We start from the raw sequence: 21,419 nt of genomic DNA on the forward strand, positions 1-21,419 counted from the left end.
AGAATGGTTAAAGTGGCCAATAGTTTGACGGGCCTTGGCTATTTAAACACTTATGGTTCTTTCTGAAACGGTGAATCTATAACTTTAAGTTGAAGCGTGTGAATGAAACAGGGTGCTGAAGAAACAGCGTGCGCAAAAAAATGTGAATTTGATTAAAATTAAGCGCATAAGGGGGGTCCACCTTGATTTTTACAAGTTGGTCTTATTTTATAGAGCTTTATCTGAGCTATCAGACATTTTTAACCGCTTGAAAAAGTTCAAAAAATTTTTAGATATGACTTGAGGTTATGAGATAAGAGTTGGTGACTTCAATAGGTTCCTTATGGAAGGCACATACTAAAAACGCAAAAAAAGACCATTTCACTAAAAATCTATCTCCTTCATTTTTCAACCAACCTTCTTCAATCTTTCACAGAAAGTGTATAATTATATTCTAAAAAGATTAAATGCAGGAATTTTTTTAAATTTTGAAAAATAAAACTTTTATAAAAAAAAAACCACCTATTTCTTTTGTTTGTTTTATCTAAAATTTTTATTTTTTAATATTTTTAAAATTCCAACATTCAAAGTCTTTTTAACTATAAAAGGAACGTTTCCTAAAAGTTTGAGGTCTCTAGCTCAAAAAATGAAGGAGAAGATAGATTTTTAGTAGTTTTTTAAATTTCCGAGAAAATTGCCCCCAAAAATTTGCGGTGATACGTTTGTATCGGAAAATTTTTATAAAAATTACAATATCTCAAAATTTAAATAATATTTTTTAATTCTGTAAAAACTGGCTTGTAGATTGTACTTTAAGCTTTCATATAAGATCATATATTATTTTAAGTGAAAAAATTGTTGGCCCCCCTATGCCCTTAATACCCCAATTTTCAAGCATCTCCTTCATGTTTTTACAAATATTAAAGCCAGTGTGAGAACCTTCTATTTCCTTACAATGCAAAACTTGGTGTTTGTACTCAGAGCTTTCATTTAACCAATGCGTTGATAAAAAAAGATATGATGTCTTTGTCTTCGAATTTGTTCATATGTCACTTGTAAATGACAAAAACAAAGCTTCTGATAACTCAGTTTGTACTTTTATCTTCAAACTTTCATAAGTCTGAGAAAGCACTGTATCAGTTAAGTACTTAGTGCTCGGAATCAAGTAATCTGGCTCTAAATCAGTCAACAGGTCTATTGAACCTTGATCGCTAGTAATTGAAAATGGTTGGTTGTCCATAGCAATCATGTTCATACTTTTTTATAAATTTTTATTGCTTGTTGATCTTTTATTTTCTGTTCAACAAAAACATTGGCAAAAGTTAGCAGATCAGAAGCCTGGACTTTTGTATGCCGTGAGACAAGCTCAAGTTTAACATAAGGGTTGATAATACCAATTCGATCATCAGACCACAAGCTTTTGGTAGACTGAGACTGCTCTGCTGACCTTCGCTGATGTTTTTGTTGATTGTATTAAATACGAGCGTACCAGTTGTCTTGCCTAGTGGACAATGTATTGAACGTTGCAAGGCAAAAGACAATGCTGACACCATTGATCAATGCCAGTAAACAGTTGCTTCATGCTTACATGCATAAACCGTTTGTGTATTGAAGACTGCAAGTTTTCCGGTTGTGACTTATGAGTCCTAATCAGGACAAAACCGTCTCAGACTACCTAAAGCTTGTGGTCTGATGATTGTATTGGTATGAGCAACCTTTATGTTTATTTTCCATTGTTTAACAGGGCAATAACTGTCAATACGAGCTTGGTTCATTGCTGTTAGATTCCTTTGTTTTGGAATTGGGGACGAACTATCACTGACTGCTTTATTGGGTGATGATGATGATTTTCTAGCCTCTGAAATTTTTCTTTGGTGTTTTGAATTCAAATGCTTTAGAGAAGAAGTGCTGTACGAATTAGCATTATCACTTTTAATAAGTTTATTGCAAAGACTGTAAATTACATAACAAGGGTCTTCCTCACTTACAATGAAAAATTTCTATGCAAGTCACATTTTAAATCAACAAGAAATAAACTGTGTAACTGTCAGAAATTAATTCTATTAAAAGTATGATTAGTCTCATATTTCTACAGGGTTGCCACTCTTTTTGCCAATGGAACTGTACTGAGTCGTCTTAAGTTTTATCAAATGCTTTAAAATGTTTTTCTTACATTTCAAAGTTTTTAAAGTTCAAGTTTTTATCAAAAAATATGGTTATAAAAAATGAAATTATAATAAATAAAATTATAATAAATTGAATTTAACTAAACCTCACTTAAACTAAAATCTAGAATATATATTTTCTGAAATTTTAAAAGTTCTTAAATTTACAAAACTATCCTGAGTATCCTGATCATGTGTAAATCCTGTTTTTAATTACTTATTTAAAAGAAGAACCAAATCATATCTCCCTAAATTATTATAATCGAACAAAAAAAAAATCTTCTACCCAAAAACTTTTCTTAAATTTGCATCAAAAGTAGATTAAATTATGATCATAATTAACGTGAGAACTGAATAAGTTATTGATAAACTACTGAATGTACCTGCATTTTTACAATAAATGATTGATTACCTAAAATTTAGTTAGTCTGTTTTGCTTAACTAATTTTGTATATATTAAATATTCAAACCACAATAATCAAGTATATAAAATAGAAAGAAAATGATCGCGGAAAACAAAGTCTTTCCAAACTAACTGGATCCGGACCTGGCCAAATTTCAGCTAGGATCCGGCCGGATCTTTAAAAAAAGTTAAAATTCATCTGGTTCCTAATCTTTTTTAAAATTAAGATTCGGCCGGTTTGGGATTTTTTTTAATTAGGATCCGGCTGGTTCAGGTTCCAAGCAAAAAATGGCGGTTCTGGTTCCAGATCTTGGATCTGGTAGATCACTAGTTCTAACAACTAATTAATTATTTAAAATACTAATAGTTTTTAGTAAGCAGCCGTGTTAATTAAGTTTTCATTTCATTAAAATTTTTCTCTAAAGTATTTTTATCATGTTTGAAATTTTAAATTTAATAAAAACTGAGAAAATTAAGGCTTTAGATCTTGACAAAATCAACAAAAATGCTAATCAAAAAATTTCTAAAATTTAAATTCTAAATTTTTATAAATATAAAAAACTTGTAAGTAAAGGTTTAGAAGGTGTACTTGAAGTATTAAGTATTTTATAGTTATATAACTTGTAGTGTTTTATCTTAGCTATTAGAAATTTTCAAACTGTTAACCTGTCAAAAGTTTGTTACTACAGAATTTTCGAAATATTAAAAGGAATATTTACTAAAAATTTTAGGCTTTTGGAGGAGATAGATTTTATATTCTATTTATTTACAGTTTTAGTTTTCTCCTACCATAGGAAACCTATTGTTGCCTCTGACTTTGACCTGCTATATCTAAAAAATATGTTGAATTTTAGAAATCTGTAAAAAGCAATTTATAGCTTAATTAAAACTCTACTATACAAGACCGAATTTTGAAAAAAGAGATTTACCCGCTATGCTCTTAATTTTTTTGTTTAGTGTTGAAGCAGTTTTTTATTGCATGTATAATTAGTATTAATGTAATTTATTAATTTTGTTATAAAGTATGTAAATCTTTAATTTAATGCATTTAATCAAAAGTTTTAGAGATCTCACCTAGTTTGATATATTACTAATTTATGTTAAAAGGGCTAATCAGTTATAAAAATTAAAGTTTGAATTGAAATTTTAACAAGAAGAAACAGTCTCTGTAAACTTGTTCAAATTTATGGTACTTTTTTATTTGTATTTTTTTGTTGTATAGAATATGAATGAAAATGGATTAAAACAAAGTTAATTTAGGTATAAAAGTTTATAATTAATTATATTTATTTTAAATATATTATTTTATTATATAAATGATTATATATTGTAAAGAGTTAGTAGCGTATTTTATCTTGAAAAAAAATCTATTCTCTAATAATTTTTTACTAAAAATAGTTTATAAATGACAAGATTGCATTAACTGTGTACTTTAAACTTTAAGCTAAAATACAGTTATATCTATTATTTAGATTTTTTTTTTTTTTTGCAGTTTAAACACAACTGCATATTTTGATAAAAAACTTAAATAAAACAGTTTAAATTACTTTGTGCTTCCTATGATGTCATAGGTCAAGACACAACTGAATAATAGTAAAACTACTGGAAATTTCAGAACTATATGACAATTGAAATTCAGGCAATTCAAGTGTTTATAATATGTTAAAAGCGCCACAACTAAAAAAACAATATATATATTAAAAAAAAAGTGAAAAATACCTACATTGGTCAAATAATAAGATTATTATAATAAAAAGAAATGAAAATAAATATTCATTAAAAAAGAGTTTAAAAACTTGCATATTCTAAAACCTGTTTTAGCCCTATCTCAAATGATATTTAAAAATTTTCCAAAACAGTTTTTGTAGGTATTAACTGGATCTACGTACACATTTTAAATTTTTAAAAAATATTTATTACACATTTTACTAATATTACACACAATAACAGACATTTAAAAATAATGACTTTATATTTGAAAGACCTATAACAGAGCTTGGCTTAAAATCTTTTAGGTATTGGGTCCTAAATTATAGTTTAGTGTTTCAGAAAATTTTAAAAGCTTGAGTGGTTTTTACAAATTTGATGATTAATTTTTTGATTAGTTGTGTAAAACTTATGTATGCTGACAATTATTAGTTACTTTATAAAAAAGCAAAAGTTATAATTAATATTGTTTTTTAAATTGTGTACAGTCTACAATAAATACAAAATGTTAAATTTAAATAGAGTAGTACATTAATTAAAATAATATTTTTTCTAACATAGAATTTCATGAGGCGTTTAATATAATTGACAAAGACCATGATGGCTCCATAAGTTTAATAGAATTGGGAAATTTGATGAAAAGAATTGGAAAAATTGTCACTCATCCTGAGTTACTTGTATGTTAATATGTGTAAAGTAAAAAGTTTTAGAATTTATTTTTTAACCTTAACTTTAATGTGGAAAATGTTAATAAAAGAATAAGCAGATTTTTTAGATTATAAACAAAAATCTTTTAGTCAAGACTAACCTTACTACAAACACTTATTAGATCTTTACTGACTTTTATACTTTAGTAATACATATTTTTCCATTATTAGTTTTTCAGTGATATTATAGTTATTAAAAGTTGATGATTAATTCAGGGTTGCTAAAAAACCTTGAATTTGACAGTTTAGGCAAAAAAACAGGAATTAGGGTAATTTTGATAAAAACCTGGAATTTTAAACATTTTTACATGTTAGTACAAATCATACACAATCATACAAATCTATATCATACACAATAATATTTTTTTGTATCATTTAGTTTTTCATTTGTTATTAAACACATTTAAAGTAGCATTACAGTATCTATTCAACATTTTTAAACCATTTAAAACTGTTATTTACGTTAAACTTAATCTTATGCTAAAAATAGACAGTTAACTTGTACTTTCAAAAACATGGAAGATTTAAAAAAAATATTTGGCAACCCTGTTAATTAGAACCAAAGACATCATATTCCCAAAAGTATTACTAAGCAATAACTAAAAAAAACATGTATACATACTATCAATATTTGTACTTATAATAAGTACTAACAATTAAAGACTTGATTATGATTACATTAGATAGGCTTGAATAATATAGTTTTCAAGTTATTTTTTTTATCGTATTTTTTTTTCATAATGTTTATTTTGGACCGTTCAGAGTAGCACGTCACTTTAGCACCTGGATTCATTTTCTATGATTCTTTTTATGCTTATATAACATTTGTACTATAATGTTCGAATATCTAAAAACGAAATATGCAAAATGTTATACTAAAAGTTAACAAGCTTTCAATGTGTTACAAGCTTAAAGTTAAAACTTCGTTTTTAATTGTACTACAAGCTATTTAAATTAAATCAAAACTTTTTACTAATAAAATAGAAGAAAATTTGCAAATTTTAACAACAATAAAAATAAAAATTTTATAACAAAAAAAAAACTTTTTTTTTTGACATAAAATTCTATTTTTTAGTCTTTTAAGTTTTGTTGCAAGAGAATGTTCTAAGTATTGCAAAGAAAATTTTCTGAAAGTTTTAGGTAATTGTTTCCAAAATTGAGGAAGAGATATTTTTAGTGAAATAATCTTTTTTGGTCTTTTTAGTCTGCGCCTCCCATGAGGAACCTATTATAGTCTCCGACTTTGACCAGCTATATCTCAAAAGTTATTTTGAATTTAAAAAATTTTTAAAAATTGATTTGTAGCATATAAAACCTCAAGAAAATAAGATCAAATTGTGAAAAAAACAATTTTTCACCCCTATGCCTTTAATAAAAGTATTTTCATTGTTTACAAAAATCTTTGTTTATTTGAAATTTATAACTTTTCGCTATCTAAATTTTAGAGGTTTAAGGATATACAAGATAGATTAGAAAGTTATATATAATTTGAATATAGGTAAATTATATAATCACTCTTCCATTATCTTCAACAAAAAAATGTTTTTGTTTGCAATGTGAAAGTTTCGTTTTTATAGTAAATGTTTCTTTTATTTTTTTTGATGGATTTTTGTGTAGTAGACATCTGAAAGCTATAGTGGGTTTTGATATGTTTGTATAAGGTTTAATGTAGATAAATAAAGACTTGGATTTTTATCAGGCAATATGTTACTGTTATCCAGTTTAAATATAAAAGTTCGAAGAATATATTTTGATAATTTTATTGACCTAGCAATATGTAAAAGCTATAGTTTTCTTAAAACTATTTAAATAAGCTTAAATTTTTAGCGTAAATTTTAAATGAAAGATATGAATTGTGAATTTTCTTAAACACATTTAAACAACTTACCTTTGTTTTTTAAAAGCTAGTAATTTTTTTGATAATACATTTAGCTTCAAATATAACAAAACAAAGATATGTGTACTTCTTACTTTTACATGCACTCGTTTCATGTATTTAATAATTTAATCGGTAGTCATAGAGTACAAGAAAACTATGTAAACTGATTATATTAGTTTAGAAGTTTTATTATTTAGACTACTAATTTTTAGGTACGCACATTTTGACTGTGTTTAAAGTGTGTAATTAAGAAAATGATTACAGTATTGAAGTTGTACTTTTTATGAAGCATTAAAAAAGTTTAAAAATACTTTTGATACTTCAAACAAAATATTTAAATGATATATTGAAATATAATATAAATAAAGGATTTTAGAAGATAAAAGTGAATAATTTCTCAAGTATTTTTCCCCATGAATTCAAACTAAGTGACTAAAGTGTGTACTCAACATGAATTTAATTTGTTTACAACTGTTTATTTCATATAATCTTAATTACTATTTTATTTGTCAACTAAAAGTACTGATCGTGCCAAAGTGAGGCTATGTGCAAAAGTCCCACTCTGTGCTAAAGTTTATGCCAAAATGAAGCTATGCTAATGCATGTCTTTGTTTAAACGCAACGTCTGTGCTAGAGTTAAGACCCGTTCAAAAGTGTATACCCTGTAAAAATACAAAGTTGTAGTATTTTATTGATAAAATATAGAATGCATGAAGAGAGTTGATTTATTTAAATGGTAACTTAAAAGTATTAATATAGCAACTACAAACTCTAAATAATTCAAGTTAGTTTGAAGTTTTTAAAAAACTTAGCTAGTTTTTTAAGGTTTAAAAATAGTTGGTTATGCGTTTTGTGCTTAGGAAATAATTATGTACAGAACATTAATAAAAGAATAAATACAATTACAGTGATGCAACAAATGAAATAAGTATATAAAATTAAAAACGCTTGAAGAACATTATCATTTCTACTTCGTTAGCCTTTGTGCTCAACTTTTGATCATCCTAAACTCTTCCTGTCAGACGAGCAAATGTGCCAACTTGACTTTTAATTTCTGTGTGAAATGATGGATTTAACGCAGCATTTGAGCCAATGTATACACATTTTTTACATTTTCGATATCATTGCCATTTATCTTTATCGGTTGTAGAATATATGTTCCTTGGCTTAGGAGTTTAGTTTTTTAAGACTAAACCGATATCTGAGTATGCTGATTGAAAACTTATTCAATAGTGTCTGAAGATCTTTGGCAGAGAATTTAACTTATATATGCATTAAGGTTATTTATCTACATTTATGTTTCTTAAAATTTTTTGCTGACCATAGGTTGTCTTACCCTGTTAAAAGCAGTATGACTCCTTCTAACTGACTCATGAAGGATGGATGCGATTTCATAACTTTGTTTTTGTTAAAATTCAATTGCTTGTTCTTCTAATCATTAGTCTGTTGTTAGTACCCGTACTTTTCTTCTTACTTATATACTTTCAAGCATACGGTTACTACGGTTATGGATTTTTAACAAGTAGTTTTTTTTTTGTTAAATTTCAATTGCTTGTTCTTCTAATCATAGTCTGTTGTTAGTACCCGTACTTTTCTTCTTATATATATTCTTTCAAGCATACGGTTACTACGGTTATGAATTTTTAACAAGTAGTTTTTAATTAAATTATATTCTTTTTTTTTAGTACTGATATATTTTTGGAGATTTAACGTTCAATAAAAGATTTATTACCATTCTAGATAAAGAATTTAAAAACTTATTAAACTTTCCAGTCATCTTGATGTTTTTTACTGCTTTTCAATGTAGTACTTACAAAGAAAAAAATATTTGTTATCAAATAAATGAGCTTAAATTTTTTTAATAAATTTTAATAAATGTGTTCGTTACTATTAAACTACTTTTTTTATTTAACAATTTTAAATATGTTCTTATTTAAAGAAATTTTTAGAACTTGATTCAAAAGTAAACTTGCATTATTTGATTAATTTTTGGGTTGTTTACTTTTGAGTTTTTTTATTTTAAATTGAGATTGGAAATTTAAATTTTATAGCTGTAATGTGATGTTTAAAAACTATATTCTCTTAAAAATTGCTAGATTTACTATAAATACCACTGGATAGTAGTTTTGTTTTCGTTTAAGGGCATAGGGGGCTCCACCTTGATTTTTACAAGTTGATCTTATTTTTTATAGTTTTTTCTGAGCTATCAGACATTTTTAACTGCTTGAAAAAATTTAAGTATTTTTTGAGAACTAAGCAATCAAAGTCGGTGACCTCAATAGGTTCCTAATGGAAGGCGCAAACTAAAAACGCAAAAAAAGACCGTTTCACTAAAAATCTATCTCCTCCTTCATTTTTTACGCAATCTTCTTCAAATTTTCACAGAAAGTGTATTAATAAATTTTTAAAAGATTGAATTAAAAGTTTTTTAAAAATTAAAAAATAAAATTTTTATTTAAAAAAAAACATTTATTTTTTTTGTCTAAATTTTTATTTTTTAATATTTTTAAAATTCAAAAATTCAAAGTCTTTTAAACTATAAAAGGAACGTTTCCTGAAAGTTGGAAAATTTTTATAAAAATTACAATATCTCAAAAGTTAAATAAGTTTTTTTTTAATTCTATAAAAACTGGCTTGTAGTTTGTATTTCAAGCTTTCATATAAAATTCAATGTTATTTTTAATAAAAAAAAAAAAATGTTGGACCCCCCTATGCCCTTTAAATACTACGTTGTTTAAAACTTTTTAATTGTATTATTCGAGTACAAAAAAAATGTTATTACAATTATATAGCTTTTGAATGTTATTTTAAGTATTTTCGGAATAAAAAAAGTAAATATGTTTGTCATTAAAAAAGTTTTAAGTTCCGACTGATGCCTTTTTATATATTTTTTATATAAAACAATCGAAATCTGTTATTTTCAAAAACTATTGATATAAAATTAACAAATTTTGAACCAATTAAGAATGTTAAAGAGAGTTACACAGTACATTTGTTACACTTTGCGTCCAAAAAGCTGCCCAGCTAAAACGCAAAATTTTTCATTGTTTTAATAAAAAGCAGAAACTTGAAGTAAAATAATTACAAGTATTCAATACAGTGTGCTCAAAGTTAGTTTTAATAATTTTTTGTTCAAAAATTATTGATAATAGTTTATTTAAAGGGGTATTTATAACAACAATAAGTTTGTAGAAAATGGTGAATGCAGCTGATATGAATGGTAATAGTCAGATAGAGTTTGATGAGTTTCTTTTAATGATGGCCAAAAACAAAAACTATCAATATTCAGACCAAGCACTTACTGACGTTTTCAACAATTTTGACACGGTTGTTTTTTTTTATTTTTCAATTTACAATAACAACTTAAGGAATACTTTTTTAGTTAACCTTTTGTTCAACAAACAAGTTAAGCATTTTGTAAAAAAATTGAAACTAAATTTACCTCTATTTTTCTATAATTACCACCAAATCAGTAAAGTGATTACTCGAAAAAACAGTGTTTTAAAAAATTTGAATAAATGCATATAATGTCATAAATTTATGTTTTTGTTATTAGATTTGTGTTGAAGTTTTTGCTTTGTTGTTACCATTTTAGACTTTCTAGTAAGCATTTTGAAATTTACACTACCAATAAACATTTTTTTAATAATACAGTCGACATAAATAAACTAATTGTTTTAAATATCAGTTAAACTTCTGTGAGCTACAGCCACAAAGTAGGCTCAGAAGGGCTCAAATATAACTGATATAAACAGTATATTGTGTTGTAGGGTTTGGCAACGTACGACCTGAAACATATTTTTTAGCTAGTGCAAAAAAAAAAGGAGTTTTTTATAACTTATATCTGAAATATGCTCTTTATTTTATAATAAGTAAACAGCAGTATAGAAAATAAGTATTTCAATACAATTTTACTTTTAATAAATTTTTAGTTTTAAGTTATTTTGTGATATTGATCATTCCACTTTGATCATCTGACCACAGGCCTTCGGTAGATTAAGACCCGGGTTTTTTTTATCAAAACTTGTCAGTCAGTCGCAGTTGAAGACGCCTGCAACAGTCAATCTACAAACGGTCCATCATACTTTACCACGAAGTTGCCGTTTGTAATATATAACATTAGAATAGCTAAATTAAGTATAACTTGTAAAACTAAATTTCAAGATGTACTTATACTGTTCTTACTTTATTTTGATTTTTATGTGAAGTTTCTAAAGTTCAGCATATAGTTTTTATAGAACCTAATGTTGTGTTATTATTTCATAGTAACCATCAATAATAGCTATATTTCAGTACCTTTTAATTTTTATCAGCTCCATATTTCAAGTATTAGATTTTAGCCCTGGAGATTCTTAGCCTACCTTAAAATTTTGTTTTCATTTTTTATATTCTATATTAATGTATACAAAAAATACTGGGTTGCCACTTTCCGATAAATCCCTAGAAGTTTGCAATATTCTGAAAAACCCCTAAAAATCTTTTGAAAAATTTAAAAATATGTGGAAATCCGTATAAGTAATAATTTATTACTTTTGAGAAAAAACAATTACTAAGATTCACCGCAGAGCGGATTTAAAAATTTTAAATATCCAGTAAAATAATAATAATAAAAATGTCAAATAATTAAAAATTGGTTTGAATTAAGTTTTTTAATAAAAAAAAAATTAAAAAAAAAAAAAATTAAATAAATAAACTGTATATGGTTCAACTGTATACCATGGTTCAATTATATTTGTTTATGGACTATAATTTAATAGTTTTTAAATTAAAGGTAGTTTAGCATCAATATAATTCTTAATTTATTTATTTAATTTTTTTTTAATTAAAAAACTTAATTCAAACCAATTTTTAATTATTTGGCATTTTTACTATTATTATTTTACTGGAGATTTACAATTTGAAAATCCGCTCTGCGGTGAAACTTAGTAATTGTTTTTTTTCTTAAGTAATAAATTATTAATCATCAATCTCCCTTGTGGATAGATTACTGTGTCTTATTTATTTGTTTTGAACTCTATAGTTAAATCCCTATAAGTTACATTTTTTGGTTGGTGATTGAAATTTGAAAGCCAAAACAGCAAAACCGTGTTGTGAAAAACACGTAAAAAAATTCTTTTAATCAAAATATTTGCAATCTCAGTACAAATTGAGATTCCGTAGCGCAACCTAGCAGATAAAATTGTTCTTTATTTATATTAAATACAATTTATCTGAAGTTTGCTTACTTAACTAAATTAGAGCTCAAAAACCCTCGAAATTTTGTAAATTTCTTTTTAAGACTGTGCTTATAAACGATTACTGACATATTTACTTTATGTACCTTAAAAATATGTTCATAACGTTTAAAAATCATTGTTTTTATTTTTTTGATAATTTCTTTATAAATTTGCTATATTTATGGATTTCCTTATAACTTTTTTTGAAATTTTAGTTGAAACCTTGTATGTAAAGTAGAGTTTCCCAAACTTTTTTATAAGGCTCCTTTGAAGAAATTAAAAAAGTTATGGGTTACTCTTTCAAAAAACTAGATATAAATACGCTAAGACATTTTTTGCTCTTGATCATCAAGCCAAGAATATCTAGTATAAGTTTGCCTAACACCTTTTTTTCTTTACCATCAACTCAATAATTTTTAGTTTTTTTTTTAAATTTCTTTTAATACGCTCAAGACTTTTTTTTTTCTGCTCTTCATCGTTAACTTCAGAATATCTAGTGTAAGTTTCAAGTTATAGCCTTGTGGCCTTGTAGCCCTTCGTTTAAAGCATTTTATACAATGTTTTTGTGTGTTCACTGTGTTTAAATTAAGGAAACTATTTTGATATTTTTATATCTTTAGTTTGCTTATAAAACATGTATATCGTTAAAAACATATCTATAACTTTAACAGTTTGTATATTTTATAATAACTTTCAATTTTAATAATTATATGTTGCATAAGTATGGTATAAATAATTAAAGTATAATTGTTTTTGTAAATTATAAGGATCAAAGTGGATACATAACAGCAAGTGAACTAAAAAATGTTATGGTGAGCTTGGGACAGCAAATTACAAACGAACAAATTGCTGAAATGATTAGAGAAGCAGATATAGATGGAGATGGTAAAATTAATTTTATAGGTATGTGTTTCATAAGTAAAAAACTTATTATTTTTGATAACAGTTGTTAACTGGACAATTTATTTTAACTCTTTTATCAAAATTCTTTATGTGTTATAATACTACATGATACAAAAGTTTTTGAGGGTATTGTTTGGCGGTAGTATGAGTTAAATAAGTTTTTAACATAGTGGATACTAGTTCAGTAGTTTATGACATTTTTTAAATGAAAATTGCTGTTTTAGTCAAATAATTAAGGCATTGATATAAATTTTATATAATTAAGGCTTTGTATGTTTTTCAAAATGGCTATTGTTTGTAATTTAGGACTTTAGCTTAAGATATAAACTTTAATTTAGTAAGAGAATATAAAAATCAAAGTTCAAATATTCTTGATAGTAAGATGAAGTTCAAACTTTATAGATAAATAAACGTTTCTAGTTTCATATAGTATTTAGTAAGGGAAACAATTAAAGAAAGTAGGTATATATATGTTAAATTTTTAGTTGCAAACATGGTTAACTTCTTAAAAATTACTTAACTCCTGATTTAGTTAACTTTCTGTAAAATATTTCTTAATAAGATAAAGCATAACATTTTTTATATTTTAATATTCCCATGTAGTTTACTTAGAATTAGCACATATTTTAACAACTTAAGTAAAGGAGAAGTTATTGAATATATCAAAAATCAAAGCATCTTTAATTATTTGTTTTTGTTATTTTTGAATGTATCTAAATATTAAAAAAGTACTCACACAAATCAAAAACTAATACATAAAGATATCAATAAGATACGCACCTCTAAGTACGCACTTTACGTGGCAAGCCCAAGTAAAGTGCTTACCAAGCAGTTTTGCGACTTTTTTTTTTCCAAACCAAAGAATACTTAAGCCTTTTTATTTATGATAAAAATATATTTTAGTTTATTTGAGAGTTTATAGATTCAAAATGAAATATTTTGTCGTATTTGCATTAATCATAAGAAAATATTTGTTTGTTCAGTTATCTTCATTCAATTAATAAAAAACCATAAAAAAATTTTTAATTCCACTTGTTTCTGAGATTTTCTCCCGTACCTTATACCAGTCCGTACTTCTTAAAGTTCATACCCTATCAATGTCCCTACTATATACTAGAACAGGGGTCGGCAAATTGCGGCCCTTGAAGGGTAAATCTGTGGCCCGCGAGCACGTTTTTTTTTTGAATGGAATGCGGCCCGCGAAAGAAAATTCTGCGGCCCGCTGAGCAAAAATATATTTTAAGTATAACTTTTTTTTAATGGTAAAAATACTGTATTTTGTTTAAATTAGATTAGTTTCATTTGAATTCCCTCTATAACATTTTGAACCAATTAAAAGTCTTCACTGCTTTTGGTTAAAAATGTAAAAAAGACAGATTAGAATTCGAGCTGTGTTTTTTTCTCAGTTCTATAATAACTTTCTTCTTACAATAACACATTATCATCTCAAAAACAGTCTCAGTAAGTTATTTATATAACACTTATTAAGTAATTTAACAAAATGCAAATATTTTCCCTTGTGTACAAAACTAATGCACAGTAGTTAACAAAAATGTCATTTCTCACAGTTAATATACTTTGTTTGATATGTAACTTGCACTTTAGATATTTATCACTTTATTTAAGTGTATACTAAAAAATGAAAATATTATAATAAAAAGAAATAAGGTTTATTTTGTTTAGAGTTCAACACATTTTGAATGTTGTATAAGTTTTCAGTGCATTTTAAGTTAATTCCTATGCACACCAATGTACAGAGATGTTCATTTTTTAACTACTTTTAAAACATTTGTTTAAGTTAGAGTAAGTTAAATTTAAGCGTAATTTTCGATTATAAGTGTTTTTGTATACAATATCTAAGAGTGTATAGACACATTTAAAACAATAAATATGACATAAATAAATTATTTTTTCCTCAGTATACATTTTTATTTTACAAACAAAACTTTTTGGCAACTAAAGTTAATTTTTTTGCATTGCACGTTTATGTACACAGATGCTCTTTTTTGGAAACACCTATTTAATTTAAACTAGATTTAGAAACGATAAATTTGTTGAGTCTGTGTATTATTAACCAAAATAGTTTAAATTTAAGCAAATAAACAACTTATCATTGCCACACACTCAGACTAAGTCAGGACAATTTAGGAATTTTTAGTTTCTGACTTAGATTGTTTTTTTTTATTTAAAAGTATAAGGATAATTTTTGGTCACTCAGGCAGGATTTTTTACTTTGAAGAGTGGTAAGGTAAACTTATGATATATATTTTGTACATTTAATAGTTTTGCTTTCAAATCTGATATACGTTAAGTTTTAAGTCTAGCAGCTGCTATAATTGAAAATGTTGTTTTTATTTTTGTTTACATATAAATGTGAACAATCATTGTTGCCAAAAGGCCTTGAATACTGAAAAAACTCGAAAATTTTCCAATTTAGGCTAAAAAAACCTGGAACTTAAGAATTTTCGAAAAAACCCTTGAGTTTAAAACAACTTTTACATCTAAAGTAATGAAACTTCAACTTTACACAAAAGATCTATCATATGAATATGTTTTTTGTTCTCAACAATTTTATTTATTAAAATACACATTTAAAGTCGATAACAGTATCTTTTTAATAACTAACAGTATCTTTTTAATGTTGCTATACCATTTTAGATATTTTTTTTAACTTTAAACTTAATTTTATACTTAAAATAGACTAAAAAACTTGCACTGTTAAAAACATGGAAGAAATTCAGAAAACCTGGAAAAAATAATATTAAAAACCGTTGGCAACCCTGAAAATGTTTACTTTCTTTCTAAGCGTTAAAAATAGCACAAATGTTTTTTGTTTGACATATGTTATGTATATGCAAAAAAGGATTTTTTTTTACAAAATAAGTAATAGTGGTGATTTTAAGTACAATGACCACTATTTAAATTTTGCTATCTGTAACACCCCTTGTAGGTAATCAGATTCATATGATTTCGCGGTATAATGTTCTTAACCTTCTCAATAAATGTATGTAAAACCTTATACAGAAATTATCATATTTAATATTTCAATCACAGTAATTAACTAAAACGGGATTTTTTTTACAACTTAGTTATTTTGTTTGACATACATTTTATACCTAAGTTTATCTTATAAATGTTTTATCACTACATGTTATATTTGAGTGTACACAAAAATATTTAGAATAAAACAATAAGAATAAATAGTGTTTATTTCATTTTGGTTTTGACACATTTGATTTTTTTAGAAGTTTCTGTGTATTTTAAATTGATTTTTACGCCCACCAATGTACAGAGGTGATCATTTTTAAACTACATTTAAAAAAAATACTTTTACCGAGTTAGTAAAAATACCTCAAATAAAAATTCTCAGATGAGCAGCATCTGTTGTTGCTTTCATCTTAATAAATCGATTAAAGTCCTAATTTTATTTATTTGACTTTGAAATATCAGATATTGCCTAAAAGCAACTTTTTGCTGTCACTGAAGAATTTAACAACAACGTTATACTACCACCAACACAAGTTCTTAAAAAAAATTCAAAACTAAACGGTGTCACCTTTTAAGTATTTACTTTTACTACTTTATAACATATCCTTGATAAGTATGAAGTTATTGAAGATAACATTTGCTTTGTTAAAACTGACTTATCCAATTAGTTTTTTTCGTTTTTCGCAACAACTCCTAATTAACGTTTTGTGATTCTTATACAGCGTCTTATATTTCTAATTACTCTTTTTTATAAGCATTATTTTCATTGCAGATAAAGCTATAAATAATTGCTACAACTATCAATAAAAAATTAATTATTCTACTTAATTAATGGCTTAACAAATTTTTATACTTTTGTTAACAGTATTCAAGAAACTTAACTGTCCATTCGAGCTGACTTATGATATTTTTTTTTGCTGTATATATTCATTTAATTGTCAAAAAACATCGATATTTCTTTATTTCGTGAGTTTCATTTAAAACAGAGTTGCCAAACAAATAAACTAGTTGAAAAACTCACACTTGGTTAAACCTATTTAAGACATTTAAAAAAAACTTAGGTGTTCGTGTGATTTTTTTATTTCAAACACTTTGAGTAAATCTTTGAATTCTCAGAATAGTTTTTATGACTGTATTGAAGTTTAATAATTATAATTTTTTACTTGTCGTTTTAAATATTTTGTACTTTTTTATGATGATACTTTAGTTAAGTATTAAAGCTTTTGTTTTTTCAAAGCAAGTTTTAAACATTTTTAACTTTAATAAACTCTGGCTAGTTTTATGTAATTCAGACATTTTTGCTTTTAAAGTGGCAACCATGTAAAGGACTAATTGATAATTAATAAAGTATTTTATTAAAGTATTCAATCTTTAATTATGTTGAAAAGTTGTTATAATTTTTACATAACATATATGTTTTAAATTTTTTTAGTTAACTAGCTACAGTAACCTCTCGGATCTTTACGTACTCGTGACGTTACGTACTCTCGTTTAGTTACGCATTTCAGAATTCTATAAAATTCAGAAAGTAAAAATTTTAATTTTTTTTAATATTGCACAAATTAGGTTTAATGTATATTTTTAAATTAAAATATGTTTTTGAATGCTAACACACCTCTCTATATCTTAAGACTTTGTAAGTTTATGTTCCTTGACTAATTGGTAAACATTAGTTATACCTCAGTATATCAGAAATTTTGTAAACCATAAGAGATTAAATCAAAATTCTGAAATAAACATGACTGTTTTTAATAATGAAAGTTTAATGTAATAATGAAAGTTTAAAACACAAAGAAATAATACTGCAGTCTTGCATTATATATTAATAAACACCATTTTATAATTGTAATGAAATGCTTAATTATAAATTGAATTTGCTAAGTAGAATAGAATATAAATGTCACATATAAATAAAGATAAAGATAATTTCTACTTATTATTAAAATAGTAAAATTATTTCTACTCGTATTATTATTTTATAGAAATTCAAATCCTTTTTTTTTTAATATATGTATAGTTTTATCTGTTGTTTTCATGTTTATAAATAAAGTAAACAAATTGTTAAAAGTGGGAAAGTGCCCAGTCTGCTTTTAACTAGAAGCAATATTAAAAAACAGCCATTTTAGTGAGTATATTTGATACCTCTCGTTTCTTTACGATCTCTCATATCTTTACGCACTTTTTCTGTGGACACAATGTGCGTAAATAAACAAGAGGTTACTGTACTGAATTTTTAAACGCACAACTTATATAAAACGTAAAAACTATTTTTAACACTTTACATTTTTTAAAATATGAAAAAGTGGTTGACCATATAAAATATGTATAAAAGTGACTAATAGATGGTTTTCAATCTTGATTTTCAAAGAGCGTTAGGTTGTAAGTAAAATAAAAGATATACTAAGTTAATATTATAAACTCTAAAAGATAGTACATAGTTTATTAAGTTTTGAGTATATTAATCTATGAATATTTTATTCCATATATATATATATATATATATATATATATATATATATAACTTAAATAGGTATTCTATTTGTAGCTAAAAGTCATTGAAAATATAAAACTGAATAAAAATTAAAATTATTTTTAAGTGTCACTAAAACTGCGGCCCGCGAAGATTTTGGAAACTTGAAATTTGGCCCGCGAGCACCAACTGCCTGCCGACCCCTGTACTAGAACTATGAAATTTATGCTTAACTATTTTTCTAAAGTTTTAAATTTATCTCAATTTTTGTGAATTTGGTAGTTTTTTAGTACTTAACCTTAATATAGGTACTAAAAACTTTCTAATCTTTTTATATCTATTTTTTATATAAATACAGTAATCTGCTGCTTAATTACGGCAACCCAGGCCAAATTTAAAACGGCAATACGAAGTTATAGGCAGCTTTAGCTTTACTATTTTGTTTAAGAGGCCAAGTTGTCACCTAATGCAGTGCTTCTGAACCTTTTTCTAGTGGCGGAACCCTTTTCCAAAGTTCAGGTTTTCCGCGGAACCCCTAATTTTAAATAAAATGTTTAATTAAATAAATGTTCTTTTTTAAATTTCGAAAGGCTTCGCGGAACCCCTGAGAGGCGTCGCGGAACCCTTAGGTTCCGTGGAACCCCATTTCAGAAGCACTGACCTAATGTATAAAAAATATTTACAAAACTTATAAATTACAATGAAAAGTTCCAAAACAAAATTAATAGGACATAAATAATGGTTTTAAAATCCTTGGAGATCAAATTGATACTAAATGAAAATAACAACTATTTGAAACAATGGCGACTCGTGATATTTTTGTAAGGGGGTGTGGAAAAATTTTTCGTCAATCAAAACTAACTTTTTCAAAACAACCTTAGTTTCAGGCATATTAAAAATGTAATATCAATATCCACAGGTTTAAGAAAACCATTTTCTTGAATTATTAAACTCAGTTTACCTGCTCTTATCTAGTATGATAAAAAACAATTATAGATAAAAAGAATTTAACAAATTGACATTTTTTAAAGCAAAACTCTAGTCCGAGTTACTAAAACTAGTCTAAGTTTTATCAAAATAAATAATTGTATATAAAAAACAAGACTTAGCTAAAATTCATGTAAGGGTTTTGGTCTAGTGTTTAAGAGAACTTTAAGAAATAACAAAATTTAAATTGTCTTTTTTTGTCAAAATGTAATATTATACAATAGTTTTAGAATTCATTATTGTATGTTGTTTTAGTGTTTAGATTTGGTTACCTGTTGTACTAAATATATTGTTTCCAAGGTTCATAAATAAGTTTATTGCATCTACTTATACATTGCAAGTCTGACTTGCAGTTTATCAGTATTTTGCAAATTTGACTGTGTTATATTACTCAATTTGATACATTTATAATTATTATTTATTAATTAATAACTGTTTTAATTACTATGCAAACTATTTATTTTTAAACAACTTATCATTATTGGTTAAGTTTTAATTTTATTTTTACTAACAAAATGTAGTGAACAATTTTAAATGAAATTTTGGATAATTAATTGTCAGCTATTTAATTATGGTTAATTGATTACAATATTAATCACCATTTAAAAAAATTTCATCCACGATTTTTGATTTTCTTCCTGGTTTTAAAGTTAAATTTTTTGTGGTAGAAAATCGAATATAAAGTAACAATTGGTGATTAATAGTATAAAATAACTGAAAAGATAGTGTAATGCTATTTAGAATGTGTTTTATAATAAACAAAATTCTAACACTACCATATAATTCTTTTCCTTATATAAAAATTGTTTCTTATCTAATTTAAATTATATAAAACTATTTCTTGTTTTTCATTAAGATTTTACATTTCTATAACATTTCACATAGAAATATTATAAGTAATAGTTCCAATTAGTTTGTTGATAAAATTTATTTACACTAGCTTGAAGTGTGCATAGTTGCTTAAACTTTTTCTGATATAGGGTATTTTCAATGGCGCAATCTAAATCTATGCGTAAATTCTTATGGAAACTTTGCATAGACATTTTTTATTTCTATTGATTTCGCAAAATTTTACAGAAATAATGCTTGATTTTTGAAAAAAGTGGTCATATTCTTTTCAAAGTCTTTTATAAAGACAACTTCATAAGTAAATGTAAAACATTTGGAATAGTTTTATTTTAATTTTTTTAGGTAAAGCAACTGCCCCAACCCACGCGTCGCCCCTGATCTGAATATATTCCTACCATTATCGTTTTTAAAATAACGTATTTGTTTTTCTATAAAACTTTAATAAGCTGTAATGCTGTTTGCATTTTCTCCTTTTTAAGAGAACGTATTTTGTATAAAAGCTCAAGCTACGCTTTTCGTAATACATTTAAATAAATTGTAAATACATTTGATTACCACAGACTCAAATTACGTTTAACAATAGTAAAAGTAACTTATTATAAAACCTTTAGTAAATAGTAAGTAAGTCATGTTAGTTTATTTATCAAATATAGTTTAAGCGTTAGCTTGGGGACATGTCTTATATAAGTTAAAGCGCACGTTGTGCATAAGTTTAATACCCCTGCGTTAGCGATAAAGCTGCTCTCTTTTCTATAATCAGGTTTCTACTAAGGCTAAGTCAGTATTTTAGAAGTGTTGGCAAAATGTCAGTATTTGTCAGTTCAAATACTTAGAGCTTCTGAATTTCTTAAAAAGTATTAGATTTTTCTTTTGAGATGATTATAGAATAATAACTTTTTTCTAAATAACATAGTTTTTGTACTAAATAATAGCAAATTTTCAGGGTTTCTTGGTACAATTTGTTTTAAAGTTTCCGAATTTGTAAAGTTAGTTTGAGAATCAGTTTTTTAGATAGATAATTAACTTATGATTTATTTTTAAACGAACACTCATTTTTGTACGCAAAAAGTTGCCACTACAAATGCTTTAAAAGTTTCTTATTTTTTATATAGTATATGTAGAGCACAAGGTAGTTTAAGTTCTGAAATCTCTAACTTTTTATTTTT

Source organism: Thalia democratica, chromosome 4 (assembly GCF_965202585.1).
Source record: "Thalia democratica chromosome 4, ktThaDemo2.hap1.1, whole genome shotgun sequence".
Taxonomy (NCBI): domain Eukaryota; kingdom Metazoa; phylum Chordata; class Thaliacea; order Salpida; family Salpidae; genus Thalia; species Thalia democratica.